The 16,295-nt window shown below is 40.7% G+C and overlaps 1 long non-coding RNA gene across 4 annotated transcripts in view; it reads right to left on the reverse strand.

The window, feature by feature from the left end:
* LOC148803624 (uncharacterized) overlaps nt 1-13,220 on the reverse strand; it is a 70,846-nt gene extending 57,626 nt beyond the window's left edge. For 2 of the 4 annotated variants that reach the window (XR_016077607.1, XR_016077606.1), the window contains exons 1-3: nt 13,056-13,220; nt 12,564-12,979; nt 12,430-12,488 (exon numbers count right to left, since the gene is read on the reverse strand). This is a non-coding gene — a long non-coding RNA (uncharacterized LOC148803624). The remainder of the gene's footprint in view (nt 1-12,429; nt 12,489-12,563; nt 12,980-13,055) is intronic. The other 2 variants (XR_016077605.1, XR_016077608.1) reach the window with 2 other exon arrangements.
* Between the last annotated feature and the right edge of the window lie 3,075 nt (nt 13,221-16,295).

The raw sequence follows: 16,295 nt of genomic DNA on the forward strand, positions 1-16,295 counted from the left end.
ACCCCGATCGCAAGTCCATTTTGGAAAAGAACTAGACTCCTCCCAACTCATCTAGAAGCTCATCTACCACCAAAATTGAGAACTGATCTTTGATGGTAATTTTATTTAGGGCCCTGTAATCAACACAAAATCTCCAGGATCCATCTTTCTTTTTTACTAATAACATGAGAGATGAAAACGGGCTGGTGCTCGGTTGTATGTGCTTCTTCTCCATCAGCTCCCCCACAATTCTTTCTATTTCTGACTTTTCGTAATGTAGGTAATGGTAGGGGCGTACATTAGTGGGTGCTGGCCCCGGAAGTAAGGGTATACAGTCGTCTTGTGCTAGAGTGGGTGGTAGGTGATCAAGTTCCTCAAAAACATCTGCATATTGGTTTAGAAGGGTCTGCAAGTTTGCCACATCTTGGTCCCTTGGTTCCAATTCGGGTCTAGGTTGAGTGTTGGGCCTATGGATTCATGACCCATATGCATGAGTACAGGATACCCGTTTCCCTGGCTCAACTTTAATAGGGTTCGAGCATCACCAGATCCCAGGGTCAGAGGGCCAAGGCCTTGTAGATGGCAGGGATTCCCCCTAGTTCGAAGTCCATGGTCATCTGAGCCCAGTTACACATTACTGGGCCTGGTTGGCACAACCATTGCACCCCTAACACCACATTTGCCCCACTAAACTCTTGGGGTGGAGATCCACTATAAATTTATGCCCCTAAATGAAGAGCTTCTCATCTCTACAGATACCATCACATATAATTTTGTTTCCGTCCGCAACATGAACGAAAAAGGAAGGATAATAGTGGATAGCCATACCTAGTTGGTGGACGAGAATCCGAGCTATAAAGTTGATAGTGCTGCCGCTATCTATCAGAACAGTCACTGGGCATCCCCAAAGCTATCCATTTACCTTCATAGCCTTGGAGGATGTCGATCCATTTAATGCATTGAGAGATATCTCTGGATCAGTTACGGTGATCATGGGTTCTTCTTCGCCAAATTCAAGAACCTCCATTTCTCTTTAGGAATCTTCTGTTTGCAAGAGGAATACCTGTCAGACTTTACATTTATGGTCTGGACCGAATTTCTCCTCATAATTGTAACACAAATCTTTCTCTCGTCGGGCCTGTATCTCACCCCAAGATAGACGTCTGAAAGGCATTTTGGGCCTCTTAGCAGTGGCTCTGTCTAGTCCGGTACAGGCAAAAGCCCATCTGACCTAGGAGGCAGAGACTTAAGAATCGGCCCTGTGTCCCGATTTACTCGCCTCGTCTGGTCCAGACGTTCCTCCTGAAGACGGGATAAACCCACGGCTGCCAATAAGGTGGAAGGTCTCCAAGCTTTTACTTCTACCTTGATGTCTTCCCTTAACCCTTCGACGAAACTCCCAACCAGCGCCTTCTCCGTCCAGCCATCGACATGGGTTGCGAGTCTCTCAAATTCGACTTGGTACTTCTTGACAGTGTGGCCGGCCAGAAATAAGAGGAAGAGAAGAGAAGAGAAGAAGAAGAGAGAAGGGAGAAGAGAAGAGAAGGGATTGGCAATGTAACAGTGCTGGCAGCGCCAGCTTTTATTATAATATATATAGGGCGGCAGAAATAAGAAGGGAAAAGACCCTTGTGCCCCTGCTATAAGTGAGTACAATAACAGACATAACAGAAGTAAAAAAATAGAAATAAAAAATGCTTTAACTAGCCAAACAGACCCTAACACCAACAACTAAATTATTTCAACACTCCCCCTCAAGTTGGAGCATAGATGTCAATCATGCCCAACTTGTCACACAAGTCTTTGTACCGCACATGATGAAGACCTTTGGTGAAGATATCTGCAAGTTGTTCTTCTGAGCTGACATATGGAGTACACACTTCTCCATTAACAAGTTTCTCTCTAATAAAATGCTTGTCCACTTCAATGTGTTTCGTCCAATCATGCAGGACTGGATTAGCAGCAATATTGATGGCAGCTTTATTGTCACAGTAGAGTGACATAGGATTGCTCACTGCAAAACCCAGTTCACCTAACAGATTTCAGCAACCCCATGAGACATTGCTCTATACTCTGCTTCAACACTAGATCTAGCCACCACACTTTGTTTTTTACTTCTCCATGTGACCAGGTTTCCTCCTACAAAGGCACAATACCCACTGGTAGACTTTCGGTTATTGACTGCTCCTGCCCAATCTGCATCAGTATATACTTCCACCTTTAAGTGACCATGTTTCTGGAACAACAAATTAGCTCCGGGAAACTTCTTGAGGTATCTCAGGATCCTCTCTGCAGCTTCAAAGTGAGTTGTCCTAGGATTGTGCATGAACTGACTAAGGACACCCACTGCATAAGCAAGCCCGAGGTGATTGTTTCAACCCATATAAAGATTTTTTTAACCTGCACACCTTTTGTTCATTGCCTTTGGCACAGAACCCTGGAGGTTGGGTCATGTACACTTCCTCTTCCAAGTCACCATTTAAGAAAGCATTTTTTATGTCCAATTGGTGAAGTTCCAAGTCAAGATTTGTTGCCAATGAAAGAAGGATCCTGATAGAGTTCATCTTGGCTACTGGAGCAAAAGTCTTCGCATAGTCCACACTCCATATACCTGTGTAAAGCCTCTTGCTACCAGTCTAGCCTTGTACCTTTCAACAGTTCCATCAGCCTTGTGTTTCACTGTGAACACCCACTTGCAACCCACTGGTTCCTTCCCTTCAAGAAGGTCCACCAACTCCCAAGTGTCATTTTTGTGTAAAGCATCAATTTCTTCCTACATTGCATCTGTCCATTCAGGTTTAGACAAAGCTTCTGCCACATTCTTAGGAACGGGGACACTGTCCACAGAAGAGAGGAATGCATGGAATGAAGGTGAAACATGATCATAGGGCACAAAATTAGATATAGGATGATTAGTGGTACAAGACCTAACACCCTTTCTCTTAGCAATAGGAATATCAAGATCATTGATGACAGGTGAATCAACATTTAGAGGAACAGACATATCAATAGGAGCAAGTGTACCTGGCTGATGAGACGGATCTGCCTCTGGTGAATCCGATGATGTTGGTTGCATAGTGTCAGGTTCCACGGCTCTTGAACTCTGCTGGCTTTTATGGCGATGATGAAAAACCCGGAATGGAGGAGGATCGGGTAAAAGAGGTAGTTGAGTTTGAGTCGCCTATTTCTCCTCAACCCTACTCTCCCCCTGAGGAGAAACCGAGAAAAAATGTTGATTCTAAAAGAATGATACATCAATGGAGACATAGTACTTGCGAGAGGTAGGATCATAGCAGCGATACCCCTTTTGAGATAAAGGGTAACCAAGAAAAACACAAGGAATAGCCCGAGGATCAAACTTACCTCGAGTAGGGGACAGGTTATGGACAAAGCAACGACACCCAAAAACACGCATCGGAATGGTGGACAACGGAGCTGTAGGAAACAAAAGCTGATTGGGGCCTTATACTCTAGTAACCGAGAGGGCATGCGGTTGATGATGTATGTATCACACAAGACTGCATCCATCCAAAAACGTTTTGGCACATTCATAAGAATTAATAAGCCATGAGTTACTTCGAGAAGGTGATGGTTCTTTCGTTCAGCAACACCATTTTGTTGGGGTGTCCTAGCACAAGAGCTTCGCTGAAGTGACCCACTCGAAGCAAAAAATTCCATGAGATCACTATGGAAGTATTCCTTCGCATTGTCCGACTGGAAGATATGGATTTCCGTTTGGAACTGAGTGAACACCATGCGTTGAAAGTCTTTTACAATTTTTGACACTTCATCTCGAGATCGTATAGGGTAAACCCAGGTGTATCTAGAATAATCATCAATCAAGGTAATGAAGTACTTATATCCAGCCCCAGTGGGTTGAGTAACAGGGCCCCAAACATCAGAATAAACAATATGAAATGGAAATCCAGATATTTTATTTCGCAAAGGTAAAGAACTTCTACAATGTTTACTCAATTGACATGTCTGACACTGTAACTGATTCACTGACAAAGACTCAAACAACTTTGGAAACATAACTTTTAATGACTCAAAAGAAAGATGACCTAGACGACTACACCATAAATAGGCTTGACTCTCACTTGACAAACTCATGGACTCTGTAGCCACAAGACCAGCTTTATTCTCCAACACGTAGAAACCATCCACCATGCTTCCTCTACCAATCGTCTTCCCCGAGGCCAAATCCTGAAACACACATGAAGACGGAAAAAAATTGACTGAACAGTTCAAGGAGTGAGTTATACTACTAATGGACAGCAAATTAATAGGTAACTTCGGAACATGCAGTACATTAGGAAGGGTAAGGCCAAGTGGGAAAGGTATGTACCTCGGCCAGCTATGGTAGAAAAAGAACCATCAGCTAGTCTCACCTTATCTCTCCCAGAGAGAAGGTTATATGTCTGAAATAAATTTGACTTATCGGTCATGTGGTTTGAGGCTCTGGAGTCAATAACCCAAGGAGAATCAGTAGTATGAGATGACACATGGAAGGCAGTGGCAGCATTACCTGATGTAGACGCAAAAGAGGTAGAGGGAGTAGGACCAGAATCCATCTGGCGGAGAGTCCTACCATACAATTCCAAATGTTCACGAAAGGAGTTGATAATTTCTTCCTTAGGGTCAGAACTGGGATGCTTCTCTTGAGTTACAAAGGACTAGTCTCTGTCGATGCAATATTAGCTGAGTTATACTTTTTCTGATTCTACTAGCTTGGTTTCTTGCCCTGATCAGGTGTTGACTTCTTACCCAAATCCTGTGCCCATTTAGGTTTTCCATGGAGATCTCAACATGTATCTCTCGTGTGTCGTGTCTTCTGGCAGTGAGTGCACCAAAGTTTACTCTTATCATCTATTTTTTTCTGAGAGTCACCTTTTTTAAAAACACCTCCGACATTTGTATCTGAATTTCCCCGGACAGCTAGGGCAACTGACTCCCCTTCTACACAATTCATCACACTTCTTCTACTATCTTCTGACTGCACTAAGGCATACACCTCCTGAACTGATGGAAAGTCTTTACTACCCAAGATTTGCACCCTGATGGACTCATATGAAGGATTCAACCCTAGGAGAAAGGCAAAGACCTGTTGCTGAGATACAAGTGACTTATACGCCTTTGCATCTTCATCACACTTCCAATTCACATTCTGATAGTGATCAAGTTCTTTCCATATCGATGTCAAATCAGAATAGTACATCGAGAGACTCCTCTCCCCCTGCTTGCAAGTAGAGGATTCAGCTTGTAGTTGATATATCTTGGCATAGTGTCTCTGCTCTGAATAGGTGGACTTCGCTTGTTCCCACATCTCACAAGCAGTTTCAGCCCACATAAAAGTCTTCATTACCTGTGGCAGCATGGAAACCAAAAGCCAAGACATCATCATACTATTCTCTTGGTTCCACCTATCATATTCAGCACTTCCGTACTTCGGTTCCTTCACTCTCCCATTGATGTATCCTATTTTCCCCCTAGCAGTGATGTAGAGTTTTATTCCCCTAGACCACTCAAGGTAGTTCAGACCATCAAAGGGAATAACAGCCATGGGGAAACTCATATCCATTCCCCCACTCACTCCATTGTGGCACCCTGAAATCTCTGAAGTAGCAGAATTCTCAGACGGAATGGTCAAAACAGACAATTAGTCCCAAACACCGAACTTAGAACCCCCCCTTACTCCACAAAAAAATGCTCCACTCAGTCCACACCCACACACTTGGGTTTGAAAACAGTCTGAGCACAAACAGTACTAATTTCATGACAAAAAAAGGCAATATTCGGCAAATTTCAGACATGTACGGTTTAACAGTCCCAACCTACCAGCCTTCCAGAATGTCTAAGAACATTAATCAGCAGGAGAGATCCTTAGCACTTATAATCAAGCCAAATAATTGAGATAACAGGTCATCCTTGACCTACAGTTGCCTTAACATAGGAACAGGATCACACGATCCCAAAAAACAGAGGTATAAAGATCTGACAGCATTCAACAGCCCAGATTCATTTGGTTTTTTCACTTGGTACACGACCAAGGAGGGTAAGGAAGAGAAAAAGGAAGGACTGTACCAGTTGTAGATCTGTTTTCCTCAGTCCAGATTCAGATCTTTGTTCCGCCCAGATTCAGCAAGTTGGAAGAGTGAAGTTTGTTCGATCTGTTCTCTCAGTGAAGTTTGTCCGATCTGTTCTCTCAGTCAGTATTCCCGCTCTGGTACCATCTTGACAGTGTGGCCGGCCAGAAATAAGAGGAAGAGAAGAGAAGAGAAGAAGAAGAGAGAAGGGAGAAGAGAAGAGAAGGGATTGGCAATGTAACAGTGTTGGCGGCGCCAGCTTTTATTATAATATATATAGGGCAGCAAAAATAAGAAGGGAAAAGACCCTAGTGCCCCTGCTATAAGTGAGTACAATAACAGACATAACAGAAGTAAAAAAATAGAAACAAAAAATGCTTTAACTAGCCAAACAGACCCTAACACCAACAACTAAATTATTTCAACAGTACTCTCGAACAGGCCCTATTTGTTTAAGCTTCAAGAGAACCTCGTCCCAGTCTTCATATGCAGTCGGCCCAAAACGAACACAGAGGGTGTCAGACTTCCAAGCGGTCCATCCGGTCATCTAAAGAAGCTGATCGAGTATTAGGCATGGTGAAATGTTGTGCTCTGGTACCAGATGATAGGTTGCTGCCTACTTCAAGGTTCCTTCGAGGGGAACCGACCTCCTGAAGAGAGAGGGAGAGAGGGAGGAGGTTCTTCTTCTTTTGTGTATAAACCATCGTAATCGGGGGTCGTGGGCCATTGTATTCTGTTAGCATTGAACGTTAAGATCATATAATTTTTTTAACTGTTAAGTTAATGGCTTTTCAAATGGTGAGTCCCAACAAAATTCATAGGTATAGTTACTCTGTAAAACAGGGTGGTCATTAACTAGTAATTAGTGTGAAGAGATCCAATCCAGTTGATACATTTCCCCGCTATTTCTTTTTTCTCCCTAGTCCCCACATCCCCATCCTTTTATTTTCTGGTGAGCAAGTGGGTTAGCAATTTGGAAGTCCACAAGCGAAGGACCCAGGTCTGTGGCACAAACCAGACCCTTCCACCTCAACAAACTGTCATCTTCATGAAAAGCAGTCTGAGTAAGGTAGGTAGTTTGAGACAAATAACATGTTTGGGGGTTCCAAAAAGCAACAAAAGACCACTAGTGAAACACTAGTTTGAATCACACGTTACAATATTTTAAGTTGGAAACCTTTTCTTTTTCCTTTAAGGAAGCATAAAAAGATAACTTAGAAGCATAAATCAGAGGTTACATTGTGGGGTTTTGCTGCATAATGGACTGAGTTTCTTTAGTGCTCTATTAGAATTTGATTTTGGGTGCCAGCCTGTGCATTCCAAGCTCCCCATATGTTCCATTTCAAGTGATTCATCTTCTCTGCTTCTTATGCTCCCTACCAGCCTGTGCATTCCAATCTCCCCATATGTTCAATTTCAAGTGAGTCATTTCCTCTGCTTCTCATGCTCCCTAAGCAGAAACCTTTGGTAATGACTGACCATACATAAACGCTAATCAAACACATAACAACCGAGGTTGCCTGATTTCAACATGTTAAGGAGAACAACCAGGGACTATTATTTTCTAAAGTTTAGCTTAGCTTTATGCAAATATTTACCTCAAATTTCTCATCTGATTAGCCTTCACACTGAGCATAAGAATACCTTCAAAATCCAGAAGTAGGCTGAAGATGCAAATTTAATATGGAATTTATGTCTGCAAAAGTTAACTGCAGTGCCCTCAGCTTAGAATGAAAAACTAAGAAAAATTAAGGAAAGATGTTTTCTTATTTCCTTTCTCCTCCAATTATGGATCTAAGTCAATCCTAGACAGGACCATTTACTACCAGTTGATACAAGATGTTTTTAGGCAGTTGTGTTACTTCAGAGTCTATTGTGTCTCTTAAAATCTCAGAAAGTACTTCATATTCTCCATTGTACTGGACAACATAATGCATTTAAGGTTCTGGAGCACAGCTCATTATTACAGATAGATCATTTACAGCCAGTTGATCTGAGATATATTTGTGCTATTGTGATACACCAGTTCATTCCCTCTCTTATAATCCCATAAAATAGCTTGTCTTCTACCAAACAACAATACAGCATATGCATTTACAGTTCTAGAATAAAAATAGCTGTTAACTGCAACTAGAGTTTTGAGTCTTCCTTTTTCTTATCCTGCCTTCTTTCTCTCATTAGCTTTCTATCATCAGATATAGAATTCCAAGTATGGTTATAGGTGTATTAGGGATCTAAGATATGGACAAGGAAATGTAGAAAATGATTATTTATATGGATAAACCTAGTAAGATTTTGGGTCACACATCTATGATTATGACTAAGAAATGGAGAAAAAAAACAAATTTTTGGTTCAATATTTCTAGATAGAACATCAGATAAAGGGCTTCACCACATGACATCATCTGCTACACGATTAAATAAATGGGTAAAGAAAAACTTATCACTTCTCTATTTGTAAATTCCCATCAATCCTCCATCTCTCTATTCGTTCCTATCCAAAATTTAGTTTATCGCCTTTTCTGAACTGATATTGATATGAATTGTAATTAGGTAAAGACTAGTGGTTCAGATATGATTCATGATTGTTGAGTTAAATTCTTTTACTGCAGACTAGGGGACACAATTTTACCTCAGAAGCCTACTTGGCTAGAATTCTCTTCAAAGACTTGTGTCTTCCAGAAAAATTATCATATTTTTTTTATCATGAAAAGATGTAGAATCCATCTTGTTTTCAATGATAGAAATTCAAATGAATTCAGTATGTTGTATCACATAACATATAAAACTATGATGCAGATATAGACATGAACATGGACACAGATATGGGAAATGGGGATATCCTGGACATTGATATGTATATAGCATGTGATATGATTATGTCATGAATTTGTATCTAATTTTTGAAACCAAATGTCATTTTGGAAATTCAATAACATAATTTGTTAAGAAAATACCATTTTACATAATATAGAAGTGTTAATGCTACAAGGTACTCTAAAGTATCCATGCAGTATCTGGCATTGTATCCAACAAGTATTGCATCTGATACCTCTATGCTAGGCATGGATAGGTATTTGGGTATCTTGGGTATAAAGCATGGGAGCCTCCATCCACGTGAAGATGATCACATAGTATGTTGATCATGTTCCTCAAATAAAATATCTAATTTCCTTTTTGGGTATTCTGATGCAGCTCTGGCTCTCATAGAGGCAAACAAAATATACAAGTCAATTGCATATTTTGTTTCTTCTAAGGAAGGTGGTTTTTGAGGCTTTGATTTTAGGAAAGGTTTTCTTGTCTCAAATTTGTTGTTTCTAAGTCCATTTAATGGGAGACAGGGAGAGATGAAATTGCTGTTGTCAGGGTTTATGTTGATAAATAAAATGGTAGAACTTAACATTGATGCCTATGTTCATAGAATGAGAAGCTCCCCACCCCCCCCCACCCCACGAGTTGTCACGGTTAAAACCATAGTACTAAGTCAACTGGGATTTCCCTTAATAACTATTGCATCTTAGTTAGGTTTAGAGTTGGCAAATGAGGCACTGGAAAACCCTACACTTATTTTCTTATATCCTGCTTTCTTCAATTGGAAGCTCATTTAAATTAATAAGATTTACTTGGTAGACTCATCAACTTCTCTTTTCTGTCTCTTCACCACTATCTCTCTCCCTCTCTCTCTCTCTCCATGAAAATGCATCTTTAGATCTTTACCCTTTAATCTTATCTAAAGCCCTTTTTCGCATACCCCAACATTTAACAGATGCATGCAATTCCAATTGGTCTAACTTCTTCATCGACCTTCATGTATATTTCTCAGGTTCCATTAGTTTCTACTATTTAATATAAAGTTCTCATGATTTTTTGCTTTGATTTGAACCAGTTTTTTTTTTTATTTATAGGTTTTGTTACCTGAATTTATATTGGCCAATTTTGAAAGACATGGAAGAATTTTTCCAAAATTCTTTATATTCTTCATCATTTCTGAGATATCTATCAACAAAAGAAGATAGGTCTGTAGGAAACTTTAGTACACAGAATTTCCTTAAACCTAAGTTATTGATGTGGATGGTTCATTCATATTATTTTTCGGGATAAGTAATAAAAAAAATGCTTAAACCTTTTCATGGTGACTTTCTTGAACAGCACAGAAATGATAAAAATTTGTAGAAAGACAGATTTATACAAACAATCAAGGAAATTTCTAGAATTTATGCTGATTCCAACTTTTTATTAGTTAATTATTAATCAATTGAATTTGTTCCAATTGTTCTTCCTTCTGTTAGGAGAATGAATATGAATTTCCCCCTCCCCCTCTCTCTCTCTCTCATATACATTAAAAAATTAAAATGCTAACATAAAGAATTTTCCTTATCATGGGTTTGTGTGTTTATAGGGCAAGAAGAGGAGAGGAAGGGGATCTCTGCTGATCAAAAAAAGAAAAAAGAGTGGAGGACAAAGGAAATTCACTAAGAAGACTGAAATCTAGGGCTGTTACACATAAAACGTTCAAAACCCTTCATATAACCTTCTCTTTGTAAGAACTGAAATAAAACTGCATTCAAGAAGAAATGTTGTCTATTTATTGTTTCCCATTGTTTGTACTTGTATGGTTTTTCCTTGAAGTTCTACTTGAGATGCATAGTAATTGAAATTCTATCCTTTTCATTGTTATTCACCACTAATCCAATCTATCCTACCAAGTTAGGATCTCATTTTTCACTACCCAAAATTGGTCTCTTTTTTTTTATTTTCCTTACTTGTATGGTTTTTTCCTTGAAGTTCTACTTGAGATGCATAGTAATTGAAATTCTATCCTTTTCATTGTTATCCACCACTAATCCAATCTATCCTACCAAGTTAGGATCTCATTTTTCACTACCCAAAATTGGTCTCCTTATTTTTATTTTCCTTATGATTTCAGCATGTAATTTTAACCCTTGGAGTTGTGATTTCCAACTTTGTGGTGTCCTGGTGCAAAATCCTTGGTGAGCTTGGTAGATCTACTTTCTTTTGGCTCCTAGTAAATTTGTAATTTCTATTTGATTATGTTTTTGCTTTATTCATTGTATTTTTTCCATTGAAGTTTCATGGGATTCGGATTTGATGTAAATTAATGTATTAATAATTTTGATTAGTTCACAACCCACCTAGGCTTACCTTGTCATGTTTGAATTAGTGAATTTGAAGTTCACAATCCACCAAGGTTCGCTCATGCATGCCTGCTAGAACCTAACCAACTGAACTGATAATGTCATCAAAATTGACATTTCCCATGAGATACTACACCCTTTTTCTATTGTCAATCTCATAAATGTTAATGAACTTTCTTTTTCTTTTTTATGGTGCACCTTTTAAGGAACCATGACATCATGGTCTCTTTATATCTCACTTTAAAGACCACATATTAATAATTTTCAAGAAACTGCTTTTTTAAGTAGTAATGAATGCAAGTCCAATCCAGCCCTTGCGAAGCAGGGGCCCCTACGCTAGTATAAGAAAAAAGCCTAAAATACACAACTTGTCAAGCGAAAAATACTCAATTATTTTGGCACTCAAAATTTCTACCAAGTAAATGTACTGGAGCCCAACCACCACCAGGTAAACTTCAAATCATCTAAGCGACTAAATCACAGTGCAGTTTTCATTTCTCATTTTGATTGGTTTTGGATTCCACTCTTTGTTGTTTTGGATTCCTATCTTTGTTGTTTGGATTCCTCTCTTTCTCGCTTTATTCTCGCGCAGAAAGAAACGTAAAGACGCAGGGAAAGACGCGTGGTAGCCAAACTAGCTTCGGGCTGCTCAGATCTTCATGCAAAAGCTCAATGCGTCTTTTGACTGTCAGAGCAATCAGAAGATCTTCCCGAAAAGACTTGCCAAATGGCCCTCTAGCTTTTGTTTGTCTTCACCTTCATTACTTTGTAATTAATTTGTTGTTGCTTGTTTCTACTTGTTTCCTGTAATTTGCTGGATTACTCGACTCTCTACTCTAGAATGGACAAAATACATGTATATATAAATAATGATTTGCTTTGGCTAGTGTTACTATTGTGTCATTATTCATCCTCTTCCTATCCAGTTAAAAAACAAAAGCAAATTAAAATACATGTATATATACTACTCTCTTAATTTTACAGTAGAGCAAGTACGTATGTATATGGAATTGATGAAAGAAGGGCATCTGATCATCAGCTGAACACAACCATTTGATGCGAGTAGTGATTAATGCAAATGTAGATCATTCTCAAACACATACGGAATACCAAAAATGCAGATCTACTGGAAACTCCAAAAAAGCAATGGATGGTAAAAACATACGAGAAAGTATATAAAAATAAAAAAGAATAGAAGATTTACATACCAGAACACAGTTGAAAGTTTCTTCGGTGGAGGTGGAGAAGCAACGATAAGTCCTTACTACTGAACTACAGGAAATCGTAGATGAGTCTCTTTCCATCCACAGATCTGAAAGAAAACAAAGAAATAATAGCTTACCTGAGAGCCAGCAGGAAGAGGATTTCTTCGATGGAGAACAATGGCAATGAGAAGAAAGCCGTTTCAACATATGCTGGCGTGAGAGAACAATGACAATGAAAAGAAGAACCGTTTCAGCATATGCTGGTGTTAGAGAAGCACAGAATCACAGTGAGAGAAGCACCGAATCGCAAAGGGGTGGGGCTCGTCCCAGAACACAACATTTTGGCGTGGCTGCAATGACGAGGGATTTTCATTCCAGTTACCGAACGCCCCCTAAATCAGTTGACCATTAATGAAAATTGGATTCACCCGAGTTTGGACCTGCTGTGAGTCTGTGACCACTTCGCTCAGTCGCTGTGGTGTCATGACTCATGACTGATGACCGACCATTTCGCCTTGTCGCGTTGATAGAGATGAGTTTTGCCTTCACTAGTCTTCACACGTAATAAAACACTAACATAAATTTGGGACAGATGGAAAAATCAAATCAGGGGACAGAAGTTTATTTACCGACTGCTCCAATTTCCTGGGGGAGATCATCCATGAGAGGCCTACTAGTGGCGTTGTATGAGATTTTCTCTGAATTCTTTTCTTAACAAGTTGTTCAAAAAAGGAAAGAAAAAATGCATAAGGAACATAATAGAGCAGAGGGGAATTGTTTGGGTTATGTTTTACTAGCCCGGGTACTACATGTCACTTCTGTAGCCGTTTTATCACTTCGGTCATGTGGGAATCACGTAACATGGATAAGTGCAACCAAGAAAGGAGAACCTCGTATGGATAAGGAGGACAGTTCCGCCGGGGATTAGGACTTATCTCGAAGACCTTAGCGAACAACCTCAACCCAACAACCCCGAAAGCTTCATCCAAATAGGACACGGATTCTCGGCTATACATAGGTAACCCCCACTCAAGGTAAAGGACATTTGACTCTTCAGTCTTCACATTGTTACTTTGCCCCTGCTCGAACCAACATGTTTCTCTCAACTGATCGGCCCGACCACCCATCTTTCATTACTAACTTGACCAGCAGACTCGACCGACTTGAAACGGTCGAAGCCCGAAATGGGAACGACGCCCCCGCCTCCTAAGGCAAAAGGGCAGCCATCGAACTCCACACACCGAGTTGACGAACCGTCAGAGCAAAGCCAGCTGAGGAACACAGCTTGTCCAAAAAGAGCATGAGGCTCCCTAAGACCAGGCGCCACCGAGCATCCCTAACACGACGAGAACTCAAAAGCACCTCGGCCAACTCGAAATCTTTACATGTAACAAGTCTTTGTAGGTAAAAAAGGCTCGGCATACCGAGCCATGTACATCAACAAAAAAAAAGACAACACAAAGAGAGCAAAACGGGATGACAACAGCAATGGACAGACATTTTAGCTCTCAGTCGGACGCTCCTCGGCCTGCTCAGGAACCTCAGTAACACTGCCCTCCTCGCCAGGGATAGGGGTATCGTATGGATCCAGACCCTCTACGACTTCGACAGCATCAAGAAGTCAGTGCACAATCCTCTTTCGGCAAAGGTCGAACCCCCTCCTCTCAAGAACGAGAAGACCAATCGTCTAGTTCAAACTGGTGGGCCTCCAAGGCCTTGTACTTAGTGACCCCTTCTTCCTCTGCTCGGGCAACCTTCTCCTCGACCTCCTTCCTCAGGGCATCCCATGCCTCCTTCAGCTTGGTGACGCGACCCTTTAGCTTGCGAATAATATCGTTCTAGTCATTGATTTCGTGCCTTGGTCCGGAATTCTTGGCCTCAAGTTCGGCAACCCGAGACCTCAACTGCTCACCCTCAGCCTTAGCCTCCTGCGCCTCGTAAAGGCGTCGCAATGTCCAAAGGCGGTCAACCAGGCCAACGACCTAGCAAACATTCTGCAAGAAAAAGAAGAAATGTCGGTACAACAAAGGAAATAATCAACCAAAGTAAAGCGATCGAGGAAATAAGAAGACTTACCGTCATGGCCTGCCGCAGAGCAACGCTCTCCAAGGAGTTGCTCGTCATGTCGGAGACCTCCTGTTTGATGAAGGGCGTCATCAGACCCCGAGCAAACTCCTCAGGAACGCCCTCCGTTTCGAGCCCATGGGTCGAACCCTCCATTGCGGCACATCGACGTCCGCAGCATCGCTCTCCAGCACACTCTCCCTCGGCGGCGAGGGGTATTCAGCCCGAGCACCCTCTTCTAGGTCGACCACCACCACTTCTTCTATCTACCTCGACCTCTTCAGCTGTCGATGTGTGCGCTCCATGATCTCAACGGCGGCTCAACAACCCAGGGTTGTGTGCCCTTGGCCCTTCCAGACCACGCTCTCTCTGTTGTAGCCTTCATACGGCGATCTACCTCCTCGCTGCTAGCCATCTCAGAAACTGCGCAACACAAACACCGAGTTAGTCACCAAGTAAAGAGCTCAAATACTAGCCTGGAAAAATCAACATGACACACAGACCGATCTCACTCATCAACTGGTGCGGATTAATATCGAGAAGGGCGTGCACTCCATCACGTCGACCTCTCGATCAACCTAATCGACGCCTTCTCCTCCTTGGTGAGCTCAATCGCACTTGGCGCCTTTCAGTTATTGTTTCCCTCTATCATATTTCATGTTTTTTCTCTCTTTTTCTTTGAAGATAACCAATTCAGTCTCAAGGTAGAAGACAATGAACAATGTCTTCTTTTGAAGGGTAGTTTTGACATTTTCAACAAAAAACTGGCACTTTTTGTAAGTTTAGGTACTGTAGTGACACATTTGAAATTTGGGTACTAACTTGACACTACCCCAAAAGTTTAGGGTACTAATGTGGAATTTTCCCTATTTTTTAAGAAGGAAACATGTTATCTAGAAGAAGGGACATTGTTCGGTGCAATGGTAAAGCCTCTAACTGAATTGATGGATAGCGAGAACTAACATTAAGAAATGAAAATTAGGTTAGGTTTGCACACATTCCACCTATACCGAAACTAGGATAGCTAGGACCAACATTAGGAAATGGCACTTGTACATGTTATACCAAATGTTGTTTTGAATGAATAGATACAATAAGATACCACTTGTATAAAAACTCAACAATAACTATAAAAAGGAAGAATGCAATCAAAAACAAGACAAGCTTGACTTCAATCATACACACTTGTTTCCTATGCCTGCAGTCTAGATGAGCTATAATATAACTCGGTATGGCACACGTTATGCAAAATGATATTGTGTATCTTTGCATGCAGTCTATATTAGTTGTATAACTTGGCAAGCAAGTTTCCTAAGTGAAAGGCAATCTACCATTGCCCACTTAAGGAAGTGATTTTTGCAAGTTGAATGAGTTAAGAAATGATATAGACCAAAAAGAAAATGGATAGATATAGTAAGAAATGATTTAAGCACCAATAATGTAATAATGAATATGACATCAAATAGAACGGAATGGAAAAATAGGATTCATGTATGGTTATAATGACACCATAAATATATTTCTCAATCATTGCCATTATTGTCATTGATGTAAAAAAGTAGAAAGAATGAGATTGATGAAGCATCGGAAATAGGCATCATTCATTGCCTTAACCATTAGATTACCATGTTACAATTCAAGCTTTTGATTACCAAGTTGACTGAATATAGCGGTATCCATCCTTTGGATCATTGTAGGCACCAATGTTTTCGAACTTTTGTTGACTCAGGTGGTCAAGTCGTTTGGCCTAGGAACCATTTAGGCAACAAATTCCGTTATACCCCAAACCCGGCCCCTAACCAAAA

The sequence above is a fragment of the Nelumbo nucifera genome, chromosome 1, assembly GCF_055504915.1.
Source record: "Nelumbo nucifera cultivar China Antique chromosome 1, China Antique-T2T, whole genome shotgun sequence".
Classification (NCBI taxonomy): domain Eukaryota; kingdom Viridiplantae; phylum Streptophyta; class Magnoliopsida; order Proteales; family Nelumbonaceae; genus Nelumbo; species Nelumbo nucifera.